We start from the raw sequence: 14,941 nt of genomic DNA, 5'->3' as shown, positions 1-14,941 counted from the left end.
TTATTTTTAGGCTATGAATTGTATACCTTATTTTGTGGCTACCAGTTGTCATTAGTTTTTACCGACCGGCTACAAATGAATTTCTCTCAAGTTTTTTCGTAGCCCAGTCTAGAGATTTTCTTCTATTTTTTGTTCTTTTCTCTTTCTTTTAATCTCATTAAAAGTGGACTCTAACTTGATCTACTTGACAGATTTATTGTCTTATTTCTTGGATTTCTTAACTTTGATGGATTACCTACAATACAACCTAAATTTTTGTAGTATTATACAACACACTCCTGAAAAAAATTATTATGCAATGAATAATAATACAGAGATTGTTATACAATATTTAATGCTCCAATGCAAATATTGTTAGTATTGTTATGGAATAATAGAAAATAAAGTAAAACAAGAGGAATTTAGAGGGAGATAATTAATAAACTTTTCTTGATTATATTCTTCAAGTGTTTGAGCCTATTTATAGGCACTTTTGCATGAAAGAATTTGGCCACTTGTCCAAAGTCTTGACACTTGTTGAAAGTCTTGAGGTTTGTTGAAAAGGCTTTACCACTTGTTGAAAGTCTTAACATTTATTGAAAGGCCCAGCCACTTGTTGAAGGCCATGCCACTTGGCCATAATTTACTTCCAAGTAATTTCATAATACATGGATGACGAGCGCAAAATACCACTTTAATTATGCTCGCTAATCAAAGATAGTATAGTATAATATCGTATTCACATGGATTGGATTTAAACAGTATTTTCGTAGTTTTTAACTTGATTGCTATTCAGGAGAATCAATAATTGAGATTTATATGATTAATAACTATAATTAACTAAGAGTCTAAAGCTATTGACTAATGACAATCGAAACAAGGGTGAGCAAGGAAGTTATCAATGGGAGAAAATAGGGGTTGATAGGATATGTGCAAGATAATTATTTGCGATCTAACTCTAGATAATTCACTTCTAATGTTCAAGTGAGTCTCTCGAATTCACTCAATTATTAGTTCAAACGTTCAGCAAAAAATCCTCTCTCGGTTAAGTTTTAACCTCACAAGATGAACCAATTTAAGCACGTGAAGATATGCAAGAATGCGTAGTGGATTGGTCTTTAGGAGAACCTCTCTCAATTATCCTCCTAACTAGATTTAATTAATAATTTAACTATCCTATTTCGATTACTAAGAAGAATTAATGAACTCAACCAACAAGATAATGCAACGATATCACAAGTTATGCCTTTCTCGATTACATGAACTAGTGAATATAGATGCAACGATTAAATCATCCAAAACGATTTAATACATAAAATTAGAGTTATAATCCACAAACAACACCAAATCCATCTCACCCTAAAGGGAGCTACTCCATAGATATGGAGTAATTCATCATAAATATGTTTAAAATAAAGGAAAATATAAAATGATCCAAACTCGGGTCTTGAGTAAGGATTGAGTGATGAACTCCTTGTGTTTTTGCTTCTCAAACTCCTCCTTATCCTCCCTAGGTCTCCAATTTGTCCAAAAGTCCCAAAAATAATATTTTTTCATGTATTTATACTAAGTAGGGTCGGGCCCAGATGAAATTACCTTCTCCTAGCAGAAATAGAAAAATTACTATGTAAAAATTACACAGGCGCGCCGCATGGGGTGACATGCCATGAGGGTTATTAGTGGGGAAATCCAGAGAGTTGAAATTTTTCAGGTCGCACCGCGACTGTGGGGATTTCTTAGAGTACGGAATTTTCCTCGCTTTTTGATATCCAGATGTGGTTTTCGACCCCTGAACGCGATCCCGGCTTAATCCCTTGGGCTTTTACTCAAACTTCAAAGCTCTAAATAGCTCGAGTTCATTCCATACATCTACATAGCTTGGAATCACTCCTACAAGATATAAAACACATAATAAGTACAAAACACTAGTGATTAAAGCTCAAACACAATAAAAGTGCAGTAAATTAGAGTGTTGTAGGCGACTAAAATACGAGATTATATTCTACCATCAACACCCCATACTTAAACCATTGCTCGTCCTCGAGCAATCAAACTACACTTCACATAGACACGACCTTTTTTTAAATAACTCTTATAACTCATCACAACAAGAATATTTAAATCAAATTAAGCACAATACTGTAACATCCTAGCCTCAAGATTTGACTCAAAAGCACCATACATTTTTATAACCCGCTCACTTACTCTAATACAGAGGTCAAGCATTACCTTTCCATCGTGAATCAAGTGCCCTCACACCACAATCGAGAGTAGTCCCTCACACCTCAAGATAGAAAGAACTCACTCACTCTCAGAAACAACATTCATATGCCACAAAAGATGCACCATAGGCTTGTTCGTAGTATGCTACTCTACTAATTGAGCTCATTCAGTCAAGGATCAAGTAGGACTTCCTCTGGTTGTAATGTAGGTTGTGGGATGGGTAGGATACATTTGGATATAAGAGTGACCACACCTCCCTAAGCACTTTAATACATACAATTTATTGTTTAAAACCCCACACTTATGTCAAACCATAACCCCACCTTCACATCAATATACATTAACTCCCTACTTATTTAAGCACAATTACATCAAGTGTCACCACTATCAAATAATATTTTGCACAACAATACAATATTTTTTTCTTTTCTCTTTCAATTCAAGTGGCTATTACTTTTTCAATACAGTGCACCTTTCTCCTTATTTCATTAGTTCCACTCAAAAGCCAAACCAACCACCCCACACTTCAACTTTTATAAAGTTCATACCAAATTCAAGTGCTCATGAGAGGTACAAGGTTCAAATAGATAGTTAATTTGAACAAATGGGTATGGCTTGTAATGTGGTTGCCAAAGAAATAAGATTACAGGCTCAAAGGGGTTAACTACGATACATAACAATTAGGTGGGTAAAAGCATATAACTGGCTCAACAAAGAAATGCCTATATCACTTCCAAGACTGAATACAACTACTATTTCACTTTACAAACACACGGGGCAAGTTCTAGACATCAAATGCAATTCACAGAATACACAAAACCTCACACCCACATGGCACATAACTCATCAAGATTGGACTATCAAGACACTCTAGTCAAAGCAGTTAAGCAAAGTTAAGATCATACAATTTAAGGTACTTATACAAGAGTCAAAAACAGAACCTAAGAATCACAACTAAAGCACTTATTATTCTCAAGGCGTAATAAAGTTAAGAGATATTGCTTTCATTTCAAATCATAGCACAAGGTTTCCTACTCCTAAAAAATAAAAACTAACTACACCCGGCTCAAACAAAATCCTTGAAAAAGAACCTCGCCATAAAGAAAAACCAAGGAGGAATTAATAAACTACCTACAAAAGAAAATATTTTTGTCTTTTTCTTTCAACTTTAATCCCTCAAGAAACCCGTCGAATGATATCCATCGTCGGGAAAAATCGATTTTTTTTCTCTAACTACTAAAACTAACAAAACTAACACATATACATACAACATACAACATATTGGCATCTTCCACTAGCCCCTCGGATATCAGAGTCGTTTGGTCTGCCAGTTGCAAATATATTGGCACTGACCTTATCTCTCCAATCTCATTCTCCAATTTTCTGTAAATAAATAGAGGCATTAAGTTAATTGAGGTACCAGAATCACATAAACATTTATCAAAATTAATAGAGCCTAAAGAGCAAGGTATATTAAAACTCCCTGGATCTCCACACTTTTGTGGGAGTTTATTTTGCAATATCGCACTGCAATGCTCTGTGAGCTTGACCACAGAGGTCTCTTCTATCTTCCTCTTCTTTGTCAGGATCTCCTTCAAGAATTTGGCATAGGCAGGCATCTGTGAGAGCACTTCTGTGAATGGAACATTTACATGAACCTGTTTTAACACATCCAAAAATCTCGCAAACTGCTTGTCCAGCTTTTCTCTACGTAGCTTTTGAGGAAAAGGTAGAGCAGGCATATGCTCGCTCTCATTAGATTCATCCCTTCTCGAAGTTTACTCCTTCTTCTTTTTGTCAGCTCCCTTCTTGCCTTTCTTCTTCTTATCAATATCATTCTTCAGTTGCTCCCCACTTCCTTTTGCAATTATCACATATTTTTGTATTGGGGTATGATCTTTCAACACTAGCCCACTTCTCAAGGTCACAACATTCACCGTTTCTTTCGAATTTCTCTCAGTATCAGCTGGCAGAGTACTTGGGACTCTCTCAGATAATATTGTTACAATTTGTCCCACTTGTCTCTCCAAGTTTCGAAACCCAGAGCCCAATTCTTTGATAGCTATCCCGTGAGCATCTAACTCTCATCTCTCTTGATAATGAAGGCCTTCATTAGATCTTCTAGACCAGGCTGATTGGACTGTTGAGGCTAAAACTGTTGTCTCTGCTGATTTTGGAAGACTGGAGCTCCTTGTCCCTGAGGTCTAGAGTTATTTTGTTGCCATGCATTTGCAGTACCTCCAGATAAACTCCATGAAAAATCGGGGTGCCTTTGACCTATTATATTATAATTTCCCATAGTATTCACTTCCTCAGTTGAGGCTTGACACTCATGAGTAGAGTGTCCTCTTCCACATATATCACACGCTGCGTGAGGCTCACTTTTTATTGTAGCTAAGGTCAGCTTCCGTATTTCTTTAGCCATAGCATCAAGCTGTACCTGCATTGATGTGTTAGCATCAACCTGGTGAACACCTGTCGGTCTTCTTCTTTCAGCACTCTCAGAAGGCCACTGATTAGCATCTTCAGACAACTCATCAAGAATTGTGACTATCTCCTCTGGAGTCTTCTTCATCAAAGGGCCTCCAACTGCATTGCTTAGTGTTCTACGTGAGGCCAGTGTCAATCCATCCCAAAAGTCCTGGAGTTGCATCCAGAGTTCAATTCCGCTATGTTGACACTTTCTGACTATTTCCTTAAACCTCTCCCAAGCTTCAAACAGAGTCTCAGTATCTCTCTGGCAGAAGTTATGGATTTCTCTTCTAAACTTGCCCGTCTTAGCTGATGATAAATATTTATCAAGAAATTTTTTGGTCATCTCATCTCATGTTTGAATCAATCCATTAGGTAAGCTTCGAAGCCACTGCTTTGCATCATCTTTGAGTGTGAAGGGGAATGCCCTTAAGCAAACTGCATCTTGTGACACACCATTGTATTGAAAGGTGTTCATAATCTCCTCGTAGTCCATTAGATGGTTGTTTGGGTCTTCGTTCATCTTTCCTCTGAAGACACAATAGTTTTGAAGGGTTTGGAGCAACCCTTGCTTCAACTCAAAATTATTAGCTGCAATTGGAAGTGGTCAAACACTGGATGATCCTTGATTGTAGACCGGTCTAGCATAATCGCCAAGTGGTATCCCAGACAAGGGTTGGTATTGATTAAGTCTGAGACCCCTCTCTTCTTCATAGATGTTCTGCGCAATTCTAATAGCTGCTTCCCCAGCATCCCGTGTAGCTTTTTCTCGTCGCTGGGCTGCTTCTCTCGCAGCTAAATCCACATTATCTTCACCGTTTCCAGCCATGAGTTCTTTGGTTGAGGGTTGCCCAACCTTTTTTGTTGTCTCGGTGAGATTTCTTTCCTTCTTCAGTTGTCGTAGTTGTTTTTCAATCTCGGGTTCATATGGTAGAACTTCCTTCACAGAAGTTCTAGTTATGCGACACTCTGAACCTATAACATGCGCACAGTCAAAGAACCAAATGTAAAATGAGAAAAATAAAATAAAATAAAAAGAAAAAAATCCTGAATTAGCACTACAAACTATTTCAAATACTATTGATTGCCAATCCCCGACAACAACGCCAAAATTTGACGAGCACAAAACACCACTTTAATGATGCTCACTAGTCAAAGATAGTATAGTATAATATTGTATCCACGGGGATTAGATTTAAACAGTATTTTCGTAGTTTCTAGCTTGAGTGCTATTTCAGAGAATCAACAATTGAGATTTATATGATTAATAACTACAATTAACTAAGAGTCTAAAGCTATTGGCTAATGACAATCGAAACAAGGGTATGCAAGGAAGTTATCAATGCGAGAAAATAGGGGTTGATAGGATATGCGCAAGATAATTGTTTGGGATCTAAATCTAGATAATTCACTTCTAATGTTCAAGTGAGTCTCTTGAATTCACTCAATTATTAGTTCAAACATTCAGCAAAAACTCCTCTCTCGATTAAGTTTTAACCTCACAAGATGAACCAATTTAAGCACATGAAGATATGCAAGAATGCATAGTGGATTGGTATTTAGGATAACCTCTCTTGATTATCATCCTAATTAGATTTAATCAATAATTCAACTAGCCTCTTTCAATTACTAAGAAGAATTAATGAACTCAACCAACAAGATAATGCAAAGATATCACAAGTTATGCCTCTCTCGATTACATGAACAAGTGAATATAGATGCAACGATTAAATCCTCCAAAATGATTCAATACATAAAATTAGAGTTATAAACCACAAACAATTATCAATATACCAAATCCATCTAACCCTAAAGGGAACTACTCCATAGATATGGAGTAATTCATCACAAATATGTTTAAATTAAATTAACATAAAACGATCCAAACTCGAGTCTTGAGTGAGGATTGATTGATGAACTCCTTGTGCTTTTGCTTCTCCAACTCCTCCTTAGCCTTCCTAGGTAACCAATGTGTCCAAAAGTACCAAAAACAATATTTTTCCATGTATTTATACTAAGTAGGGTCTGGCCGAGATGAAATCACCTTCTCCTAGCAGAAATAGAAAACTTACTCTATAAAAATTGCACAGGCGCGTCGCATGGGGAGACGCTCCATGCGGGGCATTAGTGGGGAAATCCAAAGAGTTGAAATCTATCAGGCAGCAGAAAAATACACACACACGGCACCCCGCACGCTGCCCCATGCGCCGCGGCTATGGGGATTTCTCAGAGTACGGAATTTTCCTCGCTTTTTGATATCCAGATGTGGTTTTCGACCCCCGAACGCGATCCCGACTTAATCCCTTGGGATTTTACTCAGACTTCAAAGCTTCAATTAGCTCGAATTCATTCCATACATCTACATAGCTCGAAATCACTCCTACAAGGCTTAAAACACACAATAAGTACAAAACACTAGCGATTAAAGCTCAAACAAAATATACGTGCAGTAAATTAGAATGTTGTAAGCGACCAAAACACGAGATTATAGCCTACCATCAATGGACATTCACTCTTAATATTATTTATAACACTTTCCCTTGAATGTCCATTAGTAGATAATGTGACTCGTTAAAACCTTACAAGGAAAAAACCCAGTGGAAAAATATTCTAGTGAAGGAAAAGAGTAGACATGTTTAATAATACGCCTTTTGGTTGCCTCATTAAAAACCTTGCAAGGAAAACCCAGTGGGACAAAATCTTGTAAGGGAAAAAGAGTACAACGCGTATTGACTCCCCTGATGAGAGCAACAATTCACATCTTTGAGCATTCGCATCCCAATTTTGTACACTAGCTTCTTGAAGGTTGACGCTGGTAGAGATTTGGTGAACAAATCAACCATATTATCACTTGAACGAATATGTTGCACATTGTCACCATTCTTTTGAAGATGATGTGTGAAAAATAACTTTGGTGAAATGTGCTTTGTCCTATCTCCTTTTATGAATCCTTCCTTCAATTTGGCTATGCATGATGCATTGTCTTCATACAAAATCGTGGGTGTTTTGCCGCACTTTAAACCATATTTTTCTCGAATAAGATGTATTATAGACCTCAACCACACATTTTTGACTTGCTTCATAAACAGCAATTATCTCAGCATGATTAGATGAAGTAGTTACGATTGATTGCTTAGTCGATCGCCAAGATATGGTAGTGCCTCCACATGTAAACATATAACCTAATTTAGATCAAACCTTGTGTGGGTCAGATAAATACCTGTCACGACCCAAAACTAACCCCCTGTCGTGATGGCGCCTATCGTGGAACTAGGAAAGCCGACTCATTTCCAAAACAAAATGATATTTTCATTTCAAAGATAATTTCAAGGTTATTTAACATAAAAACCTCCATTTAAAGAGTTCAAATCAAAGAAAAATAGAAGTGCGGAAAAGAAAAGCCCGACATCGGGGTATCACTAGTCATAAGCATCTACTATAATCTGTCTAACAATATCAAGGCTAACTCAGCCTGAAAAAATAGCTAAATGCTACTAGAGGAAGATAAGAGGGAGAAGAGCAGGGGCTGCGATCGCCAAACAGCTACCTTGCTATCTCCAAGAAAATCTGCAACCAGAACACTCAATAGCCGCTACCGTGTCCAGCTACACCTGGATCTGCACACAAGGTGCAGGGAGTAACGTGAGTATGCCAATTCAGTAAGTAACAACAATAAATAAAGACTAAGCAGTACTGATGAGCAATAAAGCATATAACGTTCATATCAGGAAATCTCAGTAAAATACCACATGCTCTTAAAAAAATCAGGATTTGAATCAAACATCTCTTTTAAACCGAGTTCCACTAAAAATCATTTAAAGACATTTTTTCCAACAGTTTTTCAAACAAAGGCTCAATGCAAAAGTGAGAAAAAATGATGAAATCATAAACAACCCCTCAGGCAAAACATCACTCATATACAGATACAGATACTGCAGACTCCGGTGATCAGTATAGATCTCACAATGAACACCATACAAATAATGACGCCAATTCTTCAAGGCGTGAACAATGGTTGCTAACTCAAGATCATGGATAGGATAGTTCTTCTCATGGGTCTTCAACTGGCGCAAGGCATAGGCAATCACCCTACCCTCCTGCATCAAAACACAACCAATGCCTATCCTCGAGGCATCACAATACATGGTGTAAGAACCTGAAACTGATGGCAAAACTAACACTGGAGTTGTGGTCAAAGCAGTCTTGAGCTTCTGAAAGCTCCCCTCACATTCATCCGACCACTTGAATGGAGCACCCTTTTGGGTCAATTTGGTGAAGGGCGATGCAATAGATGAAAATCCTTCCACAAAGCGACGGTAGTAACTCGCCAAACCAAGAAAGCTCCTAATCTCCATGGTTGGGGATGGTCTGGGCCAACTCTGCACCGCCTCTATCTTCTTCGGATCCACCTGAATATCCTCACTGGACACCACGTGCCCCAAGAATGCTACTGAACTGAGCCAAAACTCACATTTAGAGAGCTTTGCATAAAGCTTCTCCTCCTTTAATCTCTGCAATTTAGCCCTCAAATGCTGAGAGTGCCCTTCCTGGTTACGAGAGTACACCAGGATGTCGTCAATGAATACAACGATGAATGAGTCCAAATAGGGCTGGAATACACTATTCATCAGATGCATGAATGCTGCTGGGGCATTGGTCAGCCCAAAAGACATCACCATAAACTCATAATGGCCATATCGGGTTCTGGAAGCTATCTTGAGAATATCTGAATCCCGAATCTTCAGTTGGTGATAACTTGACCTAAAATCAATCTTGGAGAACACCCTCGCTCCCTGAAGCTGGTCGAATAAATCATCAATACAAGGCAAAGGATACTTGTTCTTGACTGTGACCTTGTTCAACTGCCTGTAGTTAATACACATTTTCATGGAATCATCCTTCTTTTTCACAAATAGAACCGGTGCACCCCAAGGTGACACACTAGGCCGAATAAACCCCTTATCAAAGAGATCCTGAAGCTGTTCTTTCAATTCCTTCAACTCTGCCGGTGCCATACGATACGGTGCAATAGAAATGGGCTGAGTGCCCGACACCAAATTAATACCAAAGTCAATATCCATGTCAGGCGGCATGCCCGGTAAGTCTGCAGTAAATACATCCGGAAAATCACGTACCACCGGAACAGAATAAATGACAGGAGTCTCTGCACTAACATCCCTCACAAAAGCCAAATAAGATAGGCAACTCTTCTCAACCATGCGTTGAGCCTTAAAATATGAAATCACCCTACTTGGTACATAATCTACAGAATCGCTCCACTCAACCCTCGGAATTCTTGGCATAGCCAACATCACCGTCTTAGCGTGACAATCTAGAACAGCATGACATGGAGATAACCAATCCATACCCAATATCACATCAAAGTCAACCATACTGAGCAATAATAGATCTACTCGGGTCTCCAAACCCCCAATAATCACCACACATGACCGATATACGCGGTCCACAATAATAGTATCACCCACAGGAGTAGATACATGTACAGATGAAACTAAGGACTCACGGGGCATATCCAAAAAATGGGCGAAATACGAGAAAACATATGAATACGTGGAACCAAGGTCAAATAATACTGAGGCATCTCTGTGGAAAACTAAGACAATACCTGTAATCACAGCATCTGAAGCAATAGCATCTCGTCTGGTAGGGAGAGCATAGAAACGGTCCTGACCACCCCCTGATCTGCCTCCCCCTCTAAGGCGACCCCTAGCTGGCTGACCTCCACCCCGAGCTGACTGGGCGGATGGTGAGGTAGCTGGTGCTATAGTCGGAGGCTGACTCCTCTGCTGAGATAGACCTCCATGACGACGAGGATAGTGCCTCCATATATGCCCAAGCTCCCCACACTCAAAACAACTCTTTGGTGCTGGCGGCGGAAACTGAAGGGAACCCCTAGCACCAGGATGACTGGTAGATGAACCTGGCATGGAAGAGCCCTGAACAGGTGGAGCACGGGACGAACTCTAAACTGGAAGGGTACTAAGTGATGAGTGGCCCTGATAAGAACTGTGAGAACCATGGCTAGATGATGCAACCCGATGAAATGGCCGAGCTGACTGAGCCTGTCTAAAATGACGACCTCTACCGTGCTGGAACTGACCCCCAAAAGGAGCACCGCTGAATCCACCCTTACCACGAGGCCTCTTGGCCTCCCGCTCAACCCTCTCCTGACCGCGAACCATCTCAATCTGCCGAGCAATGTCGACAACCTCATCAAAGGTAGCACCTGAAACTCGCTCCCTGCTCATGAGCAATTGTAGCTGATAAGTGAGGCCATCAATAAACCTCATGATCCTCTCTCTGCCCGTGGGAACCAACCAGATAGCATGATGGGCCAACTTGGAGAACCGCATCTCATACTACGTCATAGACATATCACTCTAGTAGAGCCGCTCAAACTGTCTACGCAACTCCTCTCTGCGGGATCGAGGCACGAACTTCTCCAAAAAGACCACAGAGAATTGCTGCTAAGTAAGGGGTGTTGCGCCAACAGGCCTACGCCTCTCATAAGTCTCCCACCATCTGAGTGCAGCCCCAGAAAACTGAAAGGTAGTGAATGAGACCCCATAAGTCTCCAAAATACCAGCAGTACGGAGTATCCTCTGACACCTGTCTAAAAAGTCCTGAGCATCCTCTCTCTCTGTGCCACTGAAAGGTGGTGGCTGAAGTCTCCCAAACCTCTACAACCTATGCTGATCATCCTCAGGCATAGCAGGAACCACATAATCCTGAGAAACAGCCACCGGCTGGGCTGGTGGTGCCTCTGGTGTCTGAAGTCCCTGAATAACCTGCTCGGGTGTGCGAGCGAAGGGAGTCTGAGTGCCTCCCCTGCCCTGAGAAGTGTTTGCGGCCGTCGAAATAGAGACCGCCTGATCAAGGCCAGTACACGCTGTCAGAATCTGAGCCAAGGCCTCATGAAGGCCTGGAATCACAATAGGCACATGTGGTGCCTGAGCTGGTGCATCAACAACTGGAACTTGGTCCTGATCTGGGATAACCGGTGGATCTGTAGGTACTTCCCCAACTACTGTACGGGCTGCACCTCTGCCCCTACCACGGTCTCGACCTCTCGCGGCCCTGGCTGGTGGTACTGGTAGCTGGCCCTCCTGACCGGTAGCACAAGTCCTCACCATCTGTGAGAGAATGAAACAACAAATGTTTAGTTACTAGAATCAACAGATTCGCACGACAAGAATTCAAGAATATGGAGTTTCCTAAAGGTTCTGCAGCCTCCTGAAGATAAGTACAGACGTCTCCGTACCGATCCGTAAGACTCTACTAAACCCGCTCATGACTCGTGAGACCTATGTAACCTAGGCTCTGATACCAATCTGTCACGACCCAAAACTAACCCCCTATCGTGATGGCGCCTATCGTGGAACTAGGCAAGCCGACTCATTTCCAAAACAAAATGATATTTTCATTTCAAAGATAATTTAAAGGTTATTTAACATAAAAACCTCCATTTAAAGAGTTCAAATCAAAGAAAAACAGAAGTGCGGAAAAGAAAAACCCGACATCGGGGTGTCACTAGTCATGAGCATCTACTATAATCTGTCTAACAATATCAAGGCTAACTCAGCCTGGAAAAATAGCTAAATGCTACTAGAGGAAGATAAGAGGGAGAAGAGCAGGGCCTGCGATCGCCAAACAGCTACCTTGCTATCTCCAAGAAAATCTGCAACCAGAACACTCAATAACCGCTACCGTGTCCAGCTACACCTGGATCTGCACACAAGGTGCAGGGAGTAACGTGAGTACGCCAACTCAGTAAGTAACAACAATAAATAAAGACTAAGCAGTAGTGACGAGCAATAAAGCATATAACGTTCATATCAGGAAATCTCAGTAAAATACCACATGCTCTTAAAAAAATCAGGATTTGAATCAAACATCTCGTTTAAACCCAGTTCCACTAAAAATCATTTAAAGACATTTTTCCAACAGTTTTTCAAACAAAGGCTCAATGCAAAGGTGAGAAAAAATGATAAAATTATAAACAGCCCCTCAGGCAAAACATCACTCATATACAGCTCGGGCAAACCTCACATTCACTCGTGCCACTCAGGCATACCTCACAATCACTCTTGCCTCCCAGTCACTCAGCATCGGCACTCGCACTCAGTATGTACCTACGCTCACTGGGGGTGTGTACAGACTCCGGAGGGGCTCCTTCAGCCCAAGCGCTATAATCTGCACGGACAACTCACGTGCGATAATAATAAAGTATGCTGCAGGCGGGCAGCCCCGATCCACACTCATCCTCGCCAATCAGGCCCTCGACCTCACTCAGTCACAAGTATGCTGCAGGCGGGCAGCTCCGATCCACACTCATCCTCACAAATCAAGCCACTCGGGCATTTCAGTAAAACAGGACATTCGGCCCAAAACATTTATATGCATCAAAATAGTCATAAAACTGAGTTATGCAGTAAACAAGTATAAACATGATTGAGTATAGATTTTTCAATCAAAAACAGTGAGAGGATGATACGAAACAGCCCCTAAGGGTCCAAACAGCATTGCCGCAAGGCCCAAACATGGCATTTAGCCCAATTTACATAAAATCTTTCTAAAACATATAAGTATCAATGGTTTCAACAAAGTATGCAACTTTACAGTTGCTACGGGGCGGACCAAGTCACAAATCCCCAACAGTGCACGCCCACACACCCGTCACCTAGCATGTGCGTCACTAAAAATAGTAGAATGATACAAAATTCGGGGTTTCATACCCTCACGACTAGATTTACAATCGTTACTTATCTCAAACCGGTCAAATCTCTACCCCGTAATGCTCTTGCCTCTGGACTCAGCCTCCAAATGCTCCAAATATATTCACAATCAGTATAATACCATCAATATACGCTAATGGAATGAATTCCACAAGAAAAGCTTCAAAATTAGACCAAAACTCGAAATTGGCTCAAAATTTGCCTGTGGGGCCCATGTCTCGGAACCCGACAAAAGTTACAAAATCCGAAAACCCATTCAACCACGAGTCTACCCATACCAATTTTACTAAAATCCGACCTCAACTCGACCCTCAAATCTACAAATCTAATTTCCAAATTTCTAAGTTTCAATCTCTGATTTACGCCTCAAAATCATGTAATCTAGTCGGATTACTCGATGATAATTCAATATTATGGAGTACAAATGATCACAAGGAACTTACCTCAAGTTTTCCTTGAAAATATATCAAAAATCACCTCTCCCCAAGCTCCAATTTGTCAAAAATGGCAAATGGGACGAAGTCCCTATTTTTATAATTCTGCCTAGACATCCTCGGTTCTGCCTCGATCTTGGCCTTCGATCGAGGTCCTCGATCCTGGTCCTCAGTCCTACCCCTCGATCTTGGTTCTCGATCCGGAGCTCGATCGTGCCTTCGATTGTGGCCCTCGACTCTATGCTCGATCTGGGCTTCGATCGTGGCCCTCTACCCTGAGCTCGATCGTGCCTTCGATCGTGGCCCTCGACTCTGTGATCGATCATGGCTTTGATCGTGGCCCTCGACCTTGAGCTCGATCTGGGCTTCGATCGTGGCCCTCGACCCTGAGCTTGATCTGGGCTCAATTTCTGGGCAGAAGCAATTTCCAACAGAAGGAAATTGAAGCAGCTGTTCTAGTTCAGTTTTTGATCTGTTAACCATCCGAAACTCACCCGAGGCCCTCGGGACCTCAACCAAATATACCAACAAGTCCTAGAACATCATACGAACTTAGTAGAATTCTCAAATCACCTCAAACAATGCTAAAACCATGAATTACACCCCAATTCAAGCCTAATAAACTTTGAAATTTCTAATTTCTACAAAAAACTCCGGAACCTATCAAATCACGTCCGATTGACCTCAAATTTTACACACAAGTCCTAAATGAAATAACAGAAGTATTCCAATTTTTAGAATCAGATTCCGACCCCGATATCAAAAAGTCACCCCCCCCCCCCCCGGTCAAACTTCTCAAAAATAAAACTTTCGGCATTTCAAGCCTAATTCCTCTACGGACTTCCAAATAATATTGCGGACATGCTACTAAGCCCAAAATCACCATACGGAGCTATTGGAATCATCAAAATTCAAATCCGAGGTCATTTACATATAGGTCCATATCCGGTCCACTTTTCTAACTAAAAATTTTCAATTATGAGACTAAGTATCTCATTTCACCCCGAGTTCCTTCCGGACTCGAACCAACTAACCTGATATAACATAATATAGCTGAATAACACAAAAAAAAAGTAG

This window comes from Nicotiana tabacum, chromosome 17 (genome assembly GCF_000715075.1).
Source record: "Nicotiana tabacum cultivar K326 chromosome 17, ASM71507v2, whole genome shotgun sequence".
In the NCBI taxonomy this organism is placed as follows: domain Eukaryota; kingdom Viridiplantae; phylum Streptophyta; class Magnoliopsida; order Solanales; family Solanaceae; genus Nicotiana; species Nicotiana tabacum.
The sequence above is the reverse complement of the archived record's forward strand: the minus strand, read 5'-3'. Positions refer to the sequence as shown.